Below are 17,614 nucleotides of genomic sequence, written 5' to 3' on the forward strand. Positions count from 1 at the left end.
CGGGGCTGGATCTTTCAACAAGACAACGACCCGAAACACTGCTCAAAATCCACTAAGGCATTCATGCAGAGGAACAAGTACAACGTTCTGGAATGGCCATCTCAGTCCCCAGACCTGAATATAATTGAACATCTGTGGTGTGAGTTAAAGAGAGCTGTCCATGCTCAGAAGCCATCAAACCTGAATGAACTAGAGATGTTTTGTAAAGAGGAATGGTCCAAAATACCTTCAACCACAATCCAGACTCTCATTGGAACCTACAGGAAGCGTTTAGAGGCTGTCATTTCTGCAAAAGGTGGATCTACTAAATATTAATTTCATTTCTTTTTTGTGGTGCCCAAATTTATGCCTGATTTTGTTTGAACAATTATTGCACACTTTCTGTAAATCCAATAAACTTTATTTCACTTCTCAAATATCACTGTGTGATATGAAGATATGTATGTGTATATATATATATATATATATATATATATATATATGTGTGTGTGTGTGTGTAGACTCAAACCGATTATAACAGCAGCAATCCAAGCTGTGAGAAAATACTAAAAAGCAGGCGTGTCAGACGTCGTGGTACGTTTTCTGATGCAGCTAGACGAAAACAACTTTGTGATGCTGCCGCCAAATACACAAAACAATTACTTTGACAATCATGTTACATTATTTTTAAAATGTTTCCTTTTCTTTTTCTTTACTTCTTTAACACACTACTTCTCCGCTGCGAAGCGCGGGTATTTTGCTAGTTATTATTATTTAGTGCCAATCACTGCGCCACTGTATCACCCCTATGTCCATAACAAAAAAGCGGCTTCACATTTAGAGTCTTTTCAATACGTCAGCTAACACAAATGCACACACACACACACACACACACACACACCGGTAGCATTTTATCCTATTTATAGAAATTGTCTCCTTTATATTTTATAATTATCAAAGAACATTTTTCCCTAAGACTTGATCAGAGTGTGAAGGAAAGATGTTTTATACATATAAACATTTTTATAAGCAAAGTGGGGACGTTTTCATTTTATCAAATATTATACATTTTCAAAAATCACATTTTAACCCAAATTAACTCAGAGTTCTGGAACTTTATCAGATATTTCTAAATTTGTGTGCACAATATATTTTGCTTTAAACATTCAGTTTAATACATGTACATTTAAGACAAAGATGTCCCATTCAAACATTTCTTAGGCACAGAACAACATTTTCAGACACACAAAACAATTCTTTCCACACGTCATCTCATACACGCATTTCTTTAAATTCGCTATGCATCAAGACGTCTTAATTACTTACACACTCTGCCTGGCATAAAATAAAAAATACGTACTCATTTATTTTCACAGAACATACAAACTATACATAAACCTTCCATATTCCTTGTTCTTACTAGTTAACATTTTCCACATACTGTTTAGCGTACATTGATTACTCTTCATTTATTATTCATTTCTTTTCTACCTTCAGCCCTATCTTCCTGTGGGACTCTCCCTCCCGCTGGTTGCAATCTTATTACCTCAGGGAGGACTTTAACCTCCTTTCTTTTTTACTGAAGCGGGGAATGCTATCCCCCTTGTTACGTGCCTGAGACTTGAACCCAGGACTACTCTATCCAATTAACAGCATTACTGTCTACTGTGACCTTTTGCCAAACCCAAAGAGAGATTAACTCCCCCAGGCAATAGATGGTCACTTCCTCCAGACGGCAACGCAAAATAATCCACCACGTGACGAGGAGTGATCTCTGCACTATTCCTTGATGCCCTCTCTAGTCAGCAAAAGGCTCTTAACCTAACTACACTAACTATCCTAACTCTAAGAAAAAACACTCCTAATCAAACGGCATGACACCTAACTCAGCCCCTTATCCCCAAAAGAATGAATGAACGTGCCTCCTCCTACCGTTTCAGGTCCGACGATCGCGTCCTTTACAGGGGAGTCCCATGCAGATGTGAACAAGTCAGCCTTAATTTCAGATGCACCATAATTACCTGTCGGCTTCACATCTTTTGGAATTCTACTGGGAGTTCTTCCCTCCGGGGCAAGGAACGTGGTCAATATTTAACATGTTATTAAAAAAAGAAGCATCCTCTAACAGGTCAATTCAGTAATCAGGCAGGAGAAAAGCTGTTCATTGTGTCATTTAATGACTCCTCAGGAAAATTCCTTGGAGGGAGCATTTTTCAAAATCAGTCTGTTACAGCCTGGTCAGAATGATCAGAGAAAAAAAAGAATAAAGAGGTAAATTTAATAATCTGCTGAATTTACATACAGTGCCAATCAATGCATACATTTTACAATGGTTGGTTCGTTGGTTTACACCCAAATGATTTATATAAAATTAAAGTCTATTATATTATATTATGGTTCTTCTTATACCTTTGAGTTGAGCCATCACCCTTGAAATTCCTGTGCATATAATAATTTCAGTGTACATTTTGTTGTTCACGTGACCTTGATTTGGTTTCCAACATTTATTAACCCTTGATGCTATTTCTTAAAGATGAATGCTATGTTACCCTAAAATTATTCTTCCACTGAAGACACCATCATCAAGAATGACTCATCACAAAGACGATGGTTCAGAGTGAATTATTTCTGTTGGTGAGTCTGGTTCAATGATATTCAATCCTGGGCAGTGATGTGGATGAATTCAGTGCACAATTCAACACCTGGATCACACATTTAGCTTTAATTATACTGTACTCCCATTGTCATTGCTGCACATTCATAAAAATCTCCAGTCCTCCTCCAGCTTTATCACTCAGTCTGCTGAAACTCATCCAGGATTAACACAGCATCTGAAGTAAGAGGTGTAAGCTGTTTCTCAACAGTACCTGAATATCACAGTACCTGAGCTCTCCATCACACGACATATGAGATATATTGGTTAGGGTCAGGGTTAGGTTAGGTTTAAGTTTAGGTTTAATGCTTTTAATTTTTCAACAGAATTTATCTGAAACATAATAATCACATGATACTCTGACGCAAAAATCCAGCGTTTTCTCTAAATGGAAAACCTGTGCAGAGTGAGTGAATGAGAGACCTCACTTTTGTGGTTTGCGATTTGACTGAACTTTTTTCTTGTTCTTCTTCCAAGTGAAACAAGATCTGATTTGAATTGTCTTTCCTCCCCAGTTGTCCTCATCCCTACCCTGTAGATGTGTCCCACCCCACCTGATGTGCTATATAAGGAGGTGTTTCTGTTGATCAGAACATACGTCTCGGTGTCAGCCCCACCATGAGATTCGCCACCTTCCTGGTTCTGCTGTGCCTGTGCTCTCTGCCAATGGCTGTGAGTTCTGACCTTTGACATTTGTACTGAAAAATGTTTACAAAACAATTTTCTTTTCTTTACCTTCCTTTATATTTGTACATTTTTTGTCAGTAGGTCATCTGAAATCGATTAATCTGTTACTAATGCGTTATTGTTCTTACGTTTCAGAATTGTGACTCGGATGAGGAATCGTCCAGAGCCTTAAAAGCTAAAGCATTTCCCTCAAAGTCTGTGTGAGTAGAATGGAGAATGTGCTGCTCAATAATTTATATCAGTTCTTTCCCTGATCACTCTTGTTTGTGAGAAGCTCATTACAATTTATTCACTTGTCATCTCTAATTTAAAATAAACTAGAGATAAACTCCTAAAGTTAACTAAAATGTTTTCCTCCCTTGAAACTAAGACAGTGTAGAGAATCTTGATACTTTGCATGTCCGTTTAGCCAGAAGGATCTGTAGGACATAAATATTATCAGAAGTCCTTTTTACACAAAAATGCAAGTCTGTGATTGTGTGCCTCCAGATTATGTCTGTGTGTCCTGTGTGTCTGTGCACATTGAATGTTCAGGCGTTAGACAATAAAACGTGGATGTGTTCAAAGTGGAGCAGAGTGCACTGCTGTACACACAATGGCACACAGAGCAGGGGGCACATCCTCTGTCCTCGACTGTGTCCACAGAGCTCCATGTCCATTCAGTTTTGGAGCAGAAATCTTCATTTATCCACCACAGGTGGGGGTCCAGTGCAGGAAAATCAAATCTAGAAGTGAGTTGTGGTCAAGACAGGAAAATAACCAGCCATTCACTGACTCACCAACACTGAGCAACAAGCTCTTCCCTCCATGTTACATGAATATTGGCTAAGAATAATAAAGTCTTAATGAATGGTGGAACTCAAAGAGTCTGTTGTAGGCATTTACTGGAGCTAGCGAGTGATAAATTAATGGATAAACTTTATGAAGACATGAAACAGGTTCCTGCATGTGGAGTTCATGTATTGGCAGAGGAAATCCAAAGTCGGGTGACAGATGGAGTCAGCAGGGCTGATTTTGTATCCGTAGCCATCACTGAATCGACAAACAACACAAACACTGCGACTATGTCGGATATTTTGGAGGTTTGAGGTCCTTGAGCAGCTGCTCTTTTTACTTTAAGTGTCTCTTTTGAACTATTTGTGCTTAACACAAACATGGTGTGATTATATTATGATGTTGTAGTGAATAGTAAAGCACAGACTCTAAAAGGTGGAGTGAATGATCGGATTTCATTATCAATTCTCTTTTAAACTTTATTTGCCTTGTTAATGTGAATTCAGCAGCTGCCCTTTCAAACTCTGGGCCTGTGTCTGATTTTAGAGACGTCTGATGTTTAAAATGACTCTAATCATCTCAAATCAAGTTAATTTTACTGTCATGTGTACAAAATACAAGGAATTCTTATTTAATGCAAATCAACAATAAATAATTAAATAGTGCAACATATATAAATACATACACAGTGTATTCATACAATTGTTGCTCTTATGACTGACTGTTTATCAACTTTACGGCCTGTGGGTAGAAACTGTCCCTGAATCTCCCAGTTCAGCTCAAATCAATTCAGTTGATTTTTGTTTTGCCTCTTCACTGGTGCAGACACAGAGCGTTGTGACAAATTCACAGATAAAATGCAAATCTGAAACTTTACAAATGACTCACTAGATAAGGTGTGCGAGTGCCAAAGGCTCTGAAGGGATGAGCAAGAAAAGCAGCTGTGCAGGATGGCCGAGGTCTTTAATGATCCTGTTTGACTTTCTAAGACAGCGAGTGTTGTGTACGTCCTGAGATAAGGCAGCTCAGCTGGGTGCCACTGATGTTCTGTGCCACCTTCAGTGCCCTGTGCAGGGATTTACACTCTTGAGCTGTGCAGGTGTCATGTCAGGATCAAAACTGGACTGAGTGCCACCAGTGTGGATTCATATTGAATATCTATTTTTTTTTTTTCAAGTCCACTGGATTAATCGTTTGCCTTTTGAAGCAGACAGGGACCACAGATTTTCTCAGGGAAACGAAAACAATGCGTTAGAAGTCAGCTTTGGGCAGCGAAAATGAGCTGGATTTTGTCCAAGGGCACTAAGTGGTTTATTTTGGGTTTATCAAGCATTCAGTTGCCAGCCCCCTCTATGTCACTCAAGTGAATTTTCGTTTTCATATTAAGATGTCACAAATGGTCATTATCATTTGATTTCTGATATGTGGCCACTGTCCTGATTTGTCCTGATTTGGTGTCACCTTTGTACAAACCCTGCTTGGTGTCTCCAGTGCACTTAAATGATTTCTGACTGTGAACATTTCAGGAGCTGATTGAACACTTTAAGATGTCTTCCACTTTGTTTTCTCTTATTGTTAGCCCTGGTGGTCTCTTACAAGTAGTGATTTGTGTTTACAGTCGTCCTTCTTCACGTCCTCTGAATCAGTTTATGTGTTGATATAAGCCGTTTCTACCTCACTCTCTTATTCCTCCTCTAGTTATTATCTCTTTTATGTTATTCTTTTCATTAAATGTCTACAAAGCTCCATAGCAGTGGTCTCAGGGCAGGAGGGTCTTTAAGGGTTATCTGTGCTTTGAATTTGGTGAGTGTTCAGATGTTCAATCCAGAGTTGTCATTTTGTCAAAAGTGAATTCCTCTCGTTATTTGTGTTGCCTACATTTGTAATGAGAAGAAATTGATAATAAAAAGGGACCTTAGTTATAAACCTTCAGACACACAGGATGAGAATTAGAGGGCAGATGAGCAGCTGAAATCCTTGATGTGTGTGTGTGTGGTGACTCACAGTGTTCAGTTCACTCTTAGAGATGCCTCTGAGCCTCCATCATCAAATGGGCACAGAAGGCCGCTCAGTGACATGTGAATGAAGGAGGCTTTAATGGCCGTCTGCTGTTTAAATGAGCTTCACACACAAAAGGTGCACTTGGCTATAGGAGGCAGGACTCTAGGGTGACCATAAATCACTGTATTTATTTATTATTATTTATTTATTTAAATGTAAGGTCCTGACAGGCATAATGTGCTGCATGAGATGAGAGCAAAATGTAACTATTTACTAAGCCAGTTGTCCTACAAGTAGAAAGCATCTCATCCATGAACAGAAGAAAAAGAAAGGGATGGAAATCCTGACTTTTCATCTTCATTTAATCCTTACAGTCAGAATGCAGGAAGTGGAATTGGAGCAGGAGTAGGAATTAGAGGAGGATATGAAGGAGGAAGTCTAGGATATGGAGGAATTGGAAGTGGAAGTGGAAGAGGAGGAGCAGGAGGAGGATTTGGAGAATTTGGATTTGCACGTTGAAGATGATTTTTCTGGTCCTCAATAAATCGGTAAGCATGTTTGACCTACAGAGGTGAATGTTTGACTAGATGGAGGGCTGACTGACTTGTTTCCAGGCCTAAAACCATTTGTGGATCCCACAGGTGTGTCGTGAGTTTTGGAGACAGGATGTTCCATTCTTGAAAACTTGTTTTATTATAGTTCTGTATAAAGTTAGTATGACAAATGAGGGGTCTTTATTAAATGACAGGTATCTTACTCCTCCTCCTGTGTTTTATTCCTTCACCAGCTCTTTGGTGGCACACTGCAGCAGGGCCTTCTCTCTCGTCTCTTTCTATTAATTCACAACGTCACTGAACTCACATCAGATTCTCTAAAGTCTCCTATAAAATGTTCAGGACTTTGATCTTTCTCTACTAATTTTATTAATTGTCTGTTTCTCTTTTAGCCCAATAGAACCCTCCCAGAACAAACTTTTTCAAAAATGAAGAATTCAAATAATGTCTTCTAAGTAAAATAAAGACAAGCGCAAGCAAAATAAAAACCTGCCTGCCTCTTTGTCTTCTTGTCTGACTCTCAATCTCTGATTATCTACTTGATTTATTTTTTCTTGTCATGAACGTCTTTGTTGGTCTTTTACACCCTGAGGTAATTTTCACTAATTTCCTCCTGACAGGAGAACACCATTAATAAAGCCTTATTGTCCAATATATAAAGGAAGGACGGTGATTTTTCACTAAAACGTCACAGATAACTTCTCAGATGTGATAGAATTTGTTTTTGTGTCAAATTCCAACTTTACTGAAAAAAAAAAAAATCTTAGACGGACCCTTTGATTTTTCAATATTTTATGTTATAAAATGCAGTGTAGTTCAAATTCAAACAATGACAGGTCAGATTTGTCACCTCTGCTGTGTTCCCAGTTATGTCAACTGTACCTGTGAAAAGCTTCATGTTGATAACACAAAGAAATAAAATGTTACAGCATTTGGCACCACGGGCAGCCCTCTCACCTCCAGAACCTATTCAGGCAGGGATGCCTTCAATATAAATATAAATAATGTAAATTGTATATAAAATAATATAAAATATTAATATCAAAAATAAATTATTTCTCCCGTACACACAAAGACACACACATGTATAATAGATACACAAACACAGACAAAGACTAACAATAAAATGTTCTAACCTTCATTTTCTAAATGATGGCATGTCATATATCATTGGAGACGTCTCAGTCACAGATATCAAATGGTATAAAGCTTTCCAGTAAACGACCCACTGAGCCACAGTAACCCACATGGAAACGGCAGCTGCTTGATGCCAGTCTCCGGTGGGCACATGCTGTTTTAAGGTGAATATCTCACGAACACTGAATGACACAGTGATGTGCTTAGGCTTGTGTTATTCATCAGACTCTTCTGTAAATGTTGATATATAAGTTGTTTGTATTCACTGTTGCTTAATGAAGTTTTGTACAACAACACACTAAAATTCCCACTTGACTGGTGAGATGGACTTCTTTATATAAAGTCACGGCAGGCCTGTTGTTCAAACATGAGGCCTTATTTGGTGTCGATGGAATCGTCTCAGTCTCCGCTATCCAATGTTGTGAGATTTGTGATGGTGTGACCCACTCAGCCAGTGCCATCCAGAGTCACCAGGTATTTCATAGCACATACGTGTGTCATTTTTGAGCAGGAGTATCTGCTGTAAGTGCTGACATGTTACTTGTATATTTTTGCTGTTGCGTTGTGGAGTTATATGGAAGAGCACATGAAATTCACAAGTGTGATGTGACAGTTGTTCCAGTTTTTAGCATGTGGTCACCCTGTGCTCGGTTGTAGTGGATGTTCAAGGCATCATTTGAAATCTAATGGTCGAGACCTTTTGAGTAATGAATGTCACTTCAGTATTTCTTGAACAAAAAAATTTCTAGGTTGGTTTAATTTCTCTGGTTGTTGGACACATCAGAACGTATGATTTCATACCAGATTAAGATGTCAGCTGTACCTACTCTAACAATGTGATCACTATGAGTGTGAAGTAGACACCCTGTGGCTATCAAATGAGGTGTGTGGCGTATTTCATCATATGATGCTACAGAAGGTGTTTTAAACCATTTCTGAACCCTTGTCAGCCCGGTACCAGGCCACTTAGAGTTTAAGAGGTTTGTTTGACTATCAAATACCACAGGCAGCTCTCAACAATTATTTCAGTTCTCACTTTACTTGATTACAGCCAAGAAAAAGAATTGGAGTAGTCTGCAAGATTCAAAGGCTGGTGATATCTGTGTCCAAATCCCTTCAGTTATATTTGTGTTTCCTTGTAGGACATTCACTGACATGTGGTTGTTGAAGGACGTTCTTCACTGAGGCTTATCTGCTAACAGGGCTGATTTTAATGAAGAGGTAGTCATCATCAACACTCAGTCAAACAGAACAAAACCATCCTCTGCCTTTCACAGCCTCACATGATGATTGTCTGTTTATCAGTAAAGTTTGAGTACGTAAACTTAAAAGATCTCTCCTGGACCGCTGGACAAATCTCTGCTGGACAAATCCTTTCAGGCCCTAATGTTAGACATCAAAATCAAATTATGTGTAATTATTCATATTCAAGTTTATCAGTCATTTTAGGTTCAAGGTTTTTACACTTAATGCGATGTAGAGGTAGCCCAAAAGGTTGGTGCACGTCTATCAGAGAGATAATTAGCATGGAAATGGGAAAGAAGACCTACCTTTAGGCCGAGTGAATCCAAGACCACTCTGGCCTATGGAATTTATTAAAACAGCAATTAGCAGCACTGATTAAAGGAGTAGCTCTACGTCGGGCCTGAAGGGTTGGGATGTGTAGTCAAACTCTTTACAAAGACCATCTTGCATTTCCTTGTGTGGTTCATAATGCTGACTGTCACAGACGTTCTGATTGATTCAGGCGTGGCGTAGAGTTTTATTAGCTCCTCCATGATTGAGCTTCACATATCACACCAGGACATCTTCAGTACAAACCTCGAGTCCATTCCATGGATAGTCAGCACATTGGCTCTGGGCGTTTAGATTACGCTGCATCTGTGCCCTCAGTCAAGACAGGAATCTTTCTGAGATTTAATTGATTTTATTATAATCAAATAAAACTCCATACAAATAAGTCAAGTATTACAAACCTAGGTTCAAAAGAAATCAACCTCCACCCATGAGAAAGAGAGCTAGGCCAGCCGAGTAAAACCTTAAGCTAGTAAAAATAATTAAATAGATAAATTAATAAATGAATTAAATTGAGTAAAAAAGAGATGAGAGAATCTGCTTCCTCAGTTAAAAAGCTTATTCTAAAATGTTATTGATTAGATCCTGCCAGGTTTTAATAAAGTTCTGTATAGATCCTCTATGTGAGAATTTGATTTTTTCCAATTTCAAGTAGGATATAACATCAGTTACCTACTGACTTAAAAGACGAGAGTCAGGATTCTTCTATTTGAGTAAGAAAAGTCTAAATGCAAATAGTGAAGTAAAGGTGATTACAGTTTGTTTGTTTGTCCTTCTCCACTTTAAGCCCCTTTATAAGCCCACCTGACACAACTGTTAGTGGGTTAGCAGGGATTGTGACACCAATGCTGACTGAGAGGCATTTAAAGATTTTGTCCAGAATGATGTTAGTTTGGTGCTCACCAACCAAAACATGTGGCCCAGTGAAGCTGGAACTCGACTGCAATGTTTACAGGTTGGACCTTGAACAGAAAACATTTTAGACAATTTTAAATGAGACAGATGTGCTCAATATATAATTTTAAGTTGAATAATTCTATGCTTTACGCATTTGGAGCTCACGTGAATTCTCTGCATTGCTCCTTTTCTGAGATGTTGACTGAGAGATCCTTTTCCCACTGGACTCTTGAATCTTTGAAAGGGAGGGACTGCAAAATAGTTTTTTTATATTACAGAATTGCTGTCTGAGTCTGAGACTGAGTAATATTTTTTTCAGCATAGAGGGAGGTATGAGGTGAGGAAAATTGGGCAGGTTCTGTTTAACAATGTTTCTAATTTGAAGATAGTTAATGAAATGTGTTGCTGGAAATTTAAATTTAGAATGTAATTGTTCATTGGATGCAAAGATCTATGTACAGATCTCTAAGTGATTTAATCCCAAATGTTTTCCAGACATTAAAAACTGCATATGTTTGCGAGGGTTGTATAAGGTGGTTCTTGTCAGGAGGTGCCACAGTTCAATGCTTATTTATCTTAAAATGCTTCCTACATTGGTTCCATATTCTGAGTGAGTGAAGCACAATTGATTCGTAGTATATTGGCAATAACTTATACTTATTGGGTTACAATGCAAGGAATGTAAAGAAGTACTTCAGGATTTTACTTCTATTGCAGACCAAGCCTGTGTATGTTCATCTATTTGTGTCCATGTCTGGGTTTTTATAGCTTGTATCTTTGCTGCCCAGTAATAAAACTGAAAGTTAGGTAGAGACATGCCACCTTCTGCATTTGGTCTTTGCAAGGTTGCCATTTGGATACGTGGATGTTTTGAATTCCAAATAAATGAGGTTATGGTTGAATCCAATTTATTAAAAAATATATATATTTATTGATGTATATTGGAATGCTTTGAAATAGAAAGAGAAGCTTAGGAATGATATTCATCTTAACAATGTTAATTCTTCCAACTAAAGTGAGATGAATAATAGACCATCTAAGCACAATTTTGCTGATAGAGTTTCATGTTTACTTGTGATGTTTACCACTAGATATTTAAACTAATCTGTGATGATTAAAGGGAAGGTGTCCAATCTAATATTGTGTGGTTGAGAATTCACTGGAAAGAGCACACTTTTACTCAAATTAATTCTAAGACCAGAAATCATTTGAAATTCTGCACAGTATTTTGTGGATCTGATATTTACATTACCATATAAACTGCGTATTGAGAAATTTTCTGTCCTTTTCTGATAATTCTCTTTATCTCAAAAGCATTTTGACAGTGAACTGCCAGTGGCTCAGTGGCTATTGCAAACAGCAGTGGTGACAAGGGGCATCCTTGTCTAGTACCATGTTCTACTTTGATTGAAAGTGGAATCTGAAATAATGTTGTTAATACAAGCTGAAGCTTCAGGACTGGCGTACAGTTGTTTGATCCTTGCACAAATGTTCAGGCCAAACCCAAAATTTATCCAATATGGTGAAAAGGTAGTTCCATTCAACCATATCAAATGCTTTTTCTGCATACAACGATAATAATATCTCTGGGGTGTTTGACTTTGCTGGTGAATATATTACATTAAACAGGCATCAAAGATCAGAAGCTAAGTGTCTGCCTTTAATAAATCCAGGGTCTTGCGATATTACCGAAGGAAGTACTTTCTCCATCCTTCTAGCTAGAACTTTGGATGTATCTTTACATATTTGTTCAAAATTTAGATTGGTCTGTATGATGCACATTTTAAGAAGACCTTTTTTTGCTTAGGAAACACAGTAAAGAAAGCTTGACGAAAAATTTGAGGTAGAATTTTAATGTCTCTAGCGTCTGTAAATGTTGTTAATTAAAGGGGAGCTTACTTAGTTGCACATCTATACTAATAAAAGGCAAAGCCCTCACTGACTCACTGACTGACTCATTCATCACTAATTCTCCAACTTCCCGTGTAGGTAGAAGGCTCAAATTTGACAGGCTCATTCCTTACAGGTTACTTAATAAAGTTAAGCAGGTTTCATTTTGCAATTCTATGCTTAACGGTCATAACGGTCGACAACGTCCGCCATGTTAAACTTTGTTAATTATGGCCCCATCTTCACGAAATTTGGTAGGCGGCTTCCCTGCGCTAACCAAAATTGATGTACGTACTTATTCGGTGGTATGATGCCATTGTCGGCCGCCACATTGAACTTTCCAACGGTCTTTGTTACCTTTGGGCCCATCTTCAAGAAATTTGGTATGCGGGTTCCCAACGCTAACTGAATCCTACTTACGTTATATATACGTCCATAACCTGGAGCTCGGTCACCATGTGAGGCGGCATTGGGTCCCCCATCCCCACGCCTCCCACGTTGCTGGCTGCCTGCCGATATAAAGCCGTCCAACGCTCCGGTCTCTTCATTCCCTTCCTTGCTTCGCCACGGTATTCATGTCTCCCTGCTGATAACTGCAGCCTTTTTATTTAGTCCACGGATTCTCCACTGTTTAATTGTTCATTTATTACGATTATAGTTATTGTGTAGGTATTTTAGACTCACTTTACATTGTTCAGGTACCCATTTCCTTTATTGTTCCAACCGTACCCCCATTAACATGTCTATCGAGGTGATCACCATCGATCAAAGAACTGTCACTTACCGAGTGGTTTCCATGCCCGGAGATGGCGCCTGCCTTTTCCATTCTGAGATTGAGAGATGCCGTTGAATTGTTTGGTTGTCACTTTCAAGTGTACCGAAATGGCCAAATATTTTAAACCTTTGGACAACCGCCAATGACTCTTAAACATCTTAGATTCACAGGTGACGATTTGAGAAGTTGACATTTTCATGTTTATGAATGTTTAAACTCTCAAAAGCTGGATGCGAAGTTATCGATGAAACCAGTTGTATGCTTACAACTCTTGACAGATGCCGAATGTCACTTCAACACAACAAGTCCTGCAAAAACTAACATAATTGAAACAAACCACGAAACTCAAACCGATTTTGACAGCAGCAATCCAAGCTGTGAGATTTGAGACAAGATTGCTTTTCACATGGCCAACTGTACGTTGCATGCTCAAGAGTAAGCTCAGCGCACAGCTTGGTAATATTACAATGAAAGGGCCGATCTGACAACGTGGCATACAAAGAGATCCTTAACAAATCATTTTTGGTATATTTTCCCTCAGTTTAAAAAGGTTTACTTTTCTTCTTAATAAAAATTTTAAGGCAGTACTTCGCCACTGCGAAGCACGGGTATTTTGCTAGTTTTTTATAAAATTCGGTAGGGTAGCCATCAGGACCTGCTGCTTTCCCACTCTGAAGTGAGTTTATAGCATCTAGTAGTTCTGGTAGTGCCTGAGGTTTATCCAATTCCTCTGCACTAAGAGTATCTAGTTGTGGTATCTGTAATGCATTCAGAAGTGCATTAGGTTGTGTCTTCTCTTCTTTAAATTCAGTAGAATATAAGGATTTATAGTAGTCTCTAAATGAGTGCATTATAATATTACTAGCAAAATACCCGCGCTTCGCAGCGGAGAAGTATTGTGTTAAAGGAGCAATGAAAAAGAAAAGGAAACATTTTGATTTTAACGTAACATGATTGTCAATGTAATTGTTTTGTCACTGTTGTGTGTGGTGAGAGTTGTTGTCATATATATATATATATATATATATATATTTACACACACACATAAACATATATATATACATATCTATACATATACACATATATATACACATATATACATACATATATATATCTACATATATACACATATATATACATACACACACACATATATAAACATATATATACATATACATACATATCTACATATACACACACAGCTATTTCGTATCAGTGCAATACGCTGCTTGTTAAAACGGATAACTCCCGCTCTTACGTGCAAGTCTGCGTGGATATTATGAACTATCGTATTTGTTCAAGTTCTATTTAAATTTTAAATAGAAGGAATTTTTATTTAGTCGACAGAAATATCTTTGATAGGAATGGTAAAAACAGACAGGAATATTATTCGTGAATAAATCAACTCAAACCTTAAACAACTTATAATATTTTGCTCTCCATAAAATATATCCTGTCTAAATTATACAAGTTAGAAGTAAAGTAAACGTTAAAAGAACAAACATTCAAATTTCTTTACTCTTATGTAATTTTATATAAAAAATAAACTTAGATTTTAAATATCCCAAAAGATTTTGCTCTCCATAAAAATATATCCTGTCAAAATTATACAAATTCAAATATGAACATGCTGCATAACAAAACCTGGAAATATAAATAAAATGTGTTCCTTTCAGCAATAGCAAATCAAATCATTCAGTTGTCTTTGCTCATATGTCATTTTAGAGCTGGGCGCCTGGCATCTTTTTTTGGCCACAGGTTCGTTTCTGTTTGCTGTGAGGTTCTGTGTTGTGGAGATTCTCAGGATGGATTGCAGGTGCTCATCAGTGAGGCGACTCCTGTGTGCTGTTTTGTTAGTCTTTATCACTGAGAAGAGCTTCTCACACAGATATGTGCTACCAAACATGCACAAGGTTCGAGCCGCATGTAGACGGACTTTTTTTGTTCTTCAAAGTCACAAAAGCGCCGTGCAAACTCAGTGCGCTCAGTTTATCAGCAAAGTGCGTATTTGGGAACACCGTAGTGACGACTTGGTTCAACATTATTTGGCAACAGGGAAAGTGGGTCAAGGTGCACTGGTGCATTTGTGTCTCCCATAAAAGCAGCTTCACTTGAAATCACTTTGTGATTGTGCACGGGGAAAAACGCCCACTGAAGTGTCAGATTCTTATTTAATTATTCTGCTTTCTGTATCTTCTGCATTGCATTCAGGTTACCCTGATGTTTTGTCTCATAGTGCCGTCTTAGATTAAATTCTGTAATTACAGCCACATTAGCTCCACAAATGAGACACACGGGTTCATTAAACATATACTCAGCCTCGCATCGGTTTTTAAAGGCTCTATTTTCAGAATGAACTTTTCTCTTCAGCATCGTGTGAGCTAGCTTCGCAATAACTTGCAGCATCATAAGCTAGACTTCATTAACGCGGTAAGTGTTCGGCAAGGCAGCTGAAGCGTTGCATTGCATTATGGGATCTGTAGTTTATTGTGTTACCAGCGCTTCATATACCCGGGCCATTAATAACAATAATACAGTATATAAAATGATCTCGGGCGGATATAATTACACGCCGGCGGATGTGGCCCGCGCCCTTGAGTTTGACACATATGGACTAAATAGAACTTGAAAAGATATATTTTTCAAATGTGATCGCGCAATTCAGATAGAGTTGACGCGCACTACAGCCTGCATGCCTCAATAAGTCATCCTCCCCTCCTAATGAATACACTGAGTATGGCTTTACCAAAACAATCATTGATGGCGAATAAAGTATTCATTATTTGAGTATGTAGATCGGGATATATATATATACATATATATATACATATATATATACCCGCGTATCGCAGCGGAGAAGTAGTGTGTTAAAAAAGCTAGAAAAAGAAAAGGGAACATTTTAAAAATAACGTAACATGACTGTCAATATACAGTATTTGTTTTGTGAGTGATACTGAGTGTTGCTGTTATCAAGGATTTGATTATCATTATTTCTTTCAATCAGGTTCGTATTTGTAGGATGTGTTGTGTTCAAGTTACATTCCGTGTTTGTCAATCGTTGTAAAGATGACAGGTTTCATTCATCGATTCGTTTCTTACTGCATCAATAAACAGCTCGTCTTCTTCTTTATCTGAGACCTGACACACTGCATGCACGGGTTTTTTTTACACTGTCTTCCTTTAGCGGGACATTGACTTTTTCCACCGTGTGCTTTGTTTCCGCTGGATTTATGAATATGCTTGTATGTATCAGACGCTTCATATTTTTTGCTGCCATTTCAATTGTGTAATTCGGTTTTTGTTCTGTGCTCTTTTGAACTGTTGCTTTTTATCTGTGCACTGCGTCAGTTCACGTGAGCCACTCGGTGTACATGCATCGAAGGTTCCCAGCTGTGCTGGTGCCATCTCGTGCGATGTCCATGGCTGTATTTAATGTTACCTTAGTCCTGGCACTTAAAACTTTCTCTTGCAGTTTCGCTGAGTTTGTGCCAAACACCACCCTGACCATCTCATCTTCCTCTCCATAAGCACAGTCCTTCACTCGTGAATATTTAGTGGCAGTTTGCTATTGGATTGCCGCTGACGGACGGCCTTATATGGGCAGGCACTAAATTACAAACGCCAGCGCAGCCTGTCTATGAACTTAATTTAAAGTGTAGGTTTACATCGTGCTTAGTTTCAAGTAGCAGAACTCATGAATATGGTTGTATATGTCACTCGCTCGCTTCTTATTGTTTCGCTGCCTTCTCAATTATATAATGCATGTTTTCTTCAGCGCTTTTTTGAGGTCTTCCTGGTTTTCTATGTACTGCGTGATTACGTGGGAGGCGTGATGATGTCACACGAAACTCCGCCCCCACGGCATTGAAGCTCATCTCCATTACAGTAAATGGAGAAAAACTGCTTCCAGTTATGACCATTACGCGTAGAATTTCGATATAAAACCTGCCCAACTTTTGTAAGGAAGCTGTAAGGAATGAACCTGCCAAATTTCAGCCTTCCACCCACACGGGAAGTTGGAGAATTAGTGATGAGTCAGTGAGTGAGTGAGTGAGTGAGTGAGGGCTTTGCCTTTTATTAGTATAGGTGGTCAATGACTTTGTTTCCATCTGTGTTGGTAATTGCTGGGATTGCATTGCGAACATCCTGCTAGTGGATCTGTTGAGCTTAAACCTTATTAGCTTTCTCTTCATGTTCATAGTAATGATGTCTTGATTTAAAAATGAAATGTTCAGTTTCATTAGTTGTCAAAAGGTTGAGTTCTGAATGCAGAGCCTGTCTTTTCCTCTGAAGTGCTTCATTTGGACACATGGCATCTTCTTGATCTATTCTGGTAATTTCCCTGATTAGCTCTGATATCTTAATGGCTTCCAATTTATTTTTGTGGGTAAGATATGAGATCATCTGTCCTCTTAACAGGGCCTTCAGAGTTTCCCAGAGTAATCCTGCAGAAACCTCTGAGGATGTATTTGTCTCTAAAAAAAAAAACAATTTACTTGGATATATATTCTGTAGAGTTCTCATCTGCTAATAAAAGTGGGTTAAGCATCTGAAAGATGAGTATGTGGGGCATAGTGATTTTAGCTCCATGATCAAAGGGGTGTGGTCGGAGATAACAATAGCGTCATACAAAATTTAATCGTAGGCAAGAAATTATTATCTTTAAAAAAATCATTAGTTCTTGAGTAGCAG

Source organism: Polypterus senegalus, chromosome 4 (genome assembly GCF_016835505.1).
Source record: "Polypterus senegalus isolate Bchr_013 chromosome 4, ASM1683550v1, whole genome shotgun sequence".
Lineage (NCBI taxonomy): Eukaryota > Metazoa > Chordata > Cladistia > Polypteriformes > Polypteridae > Polypterus > Polypterus senegalus.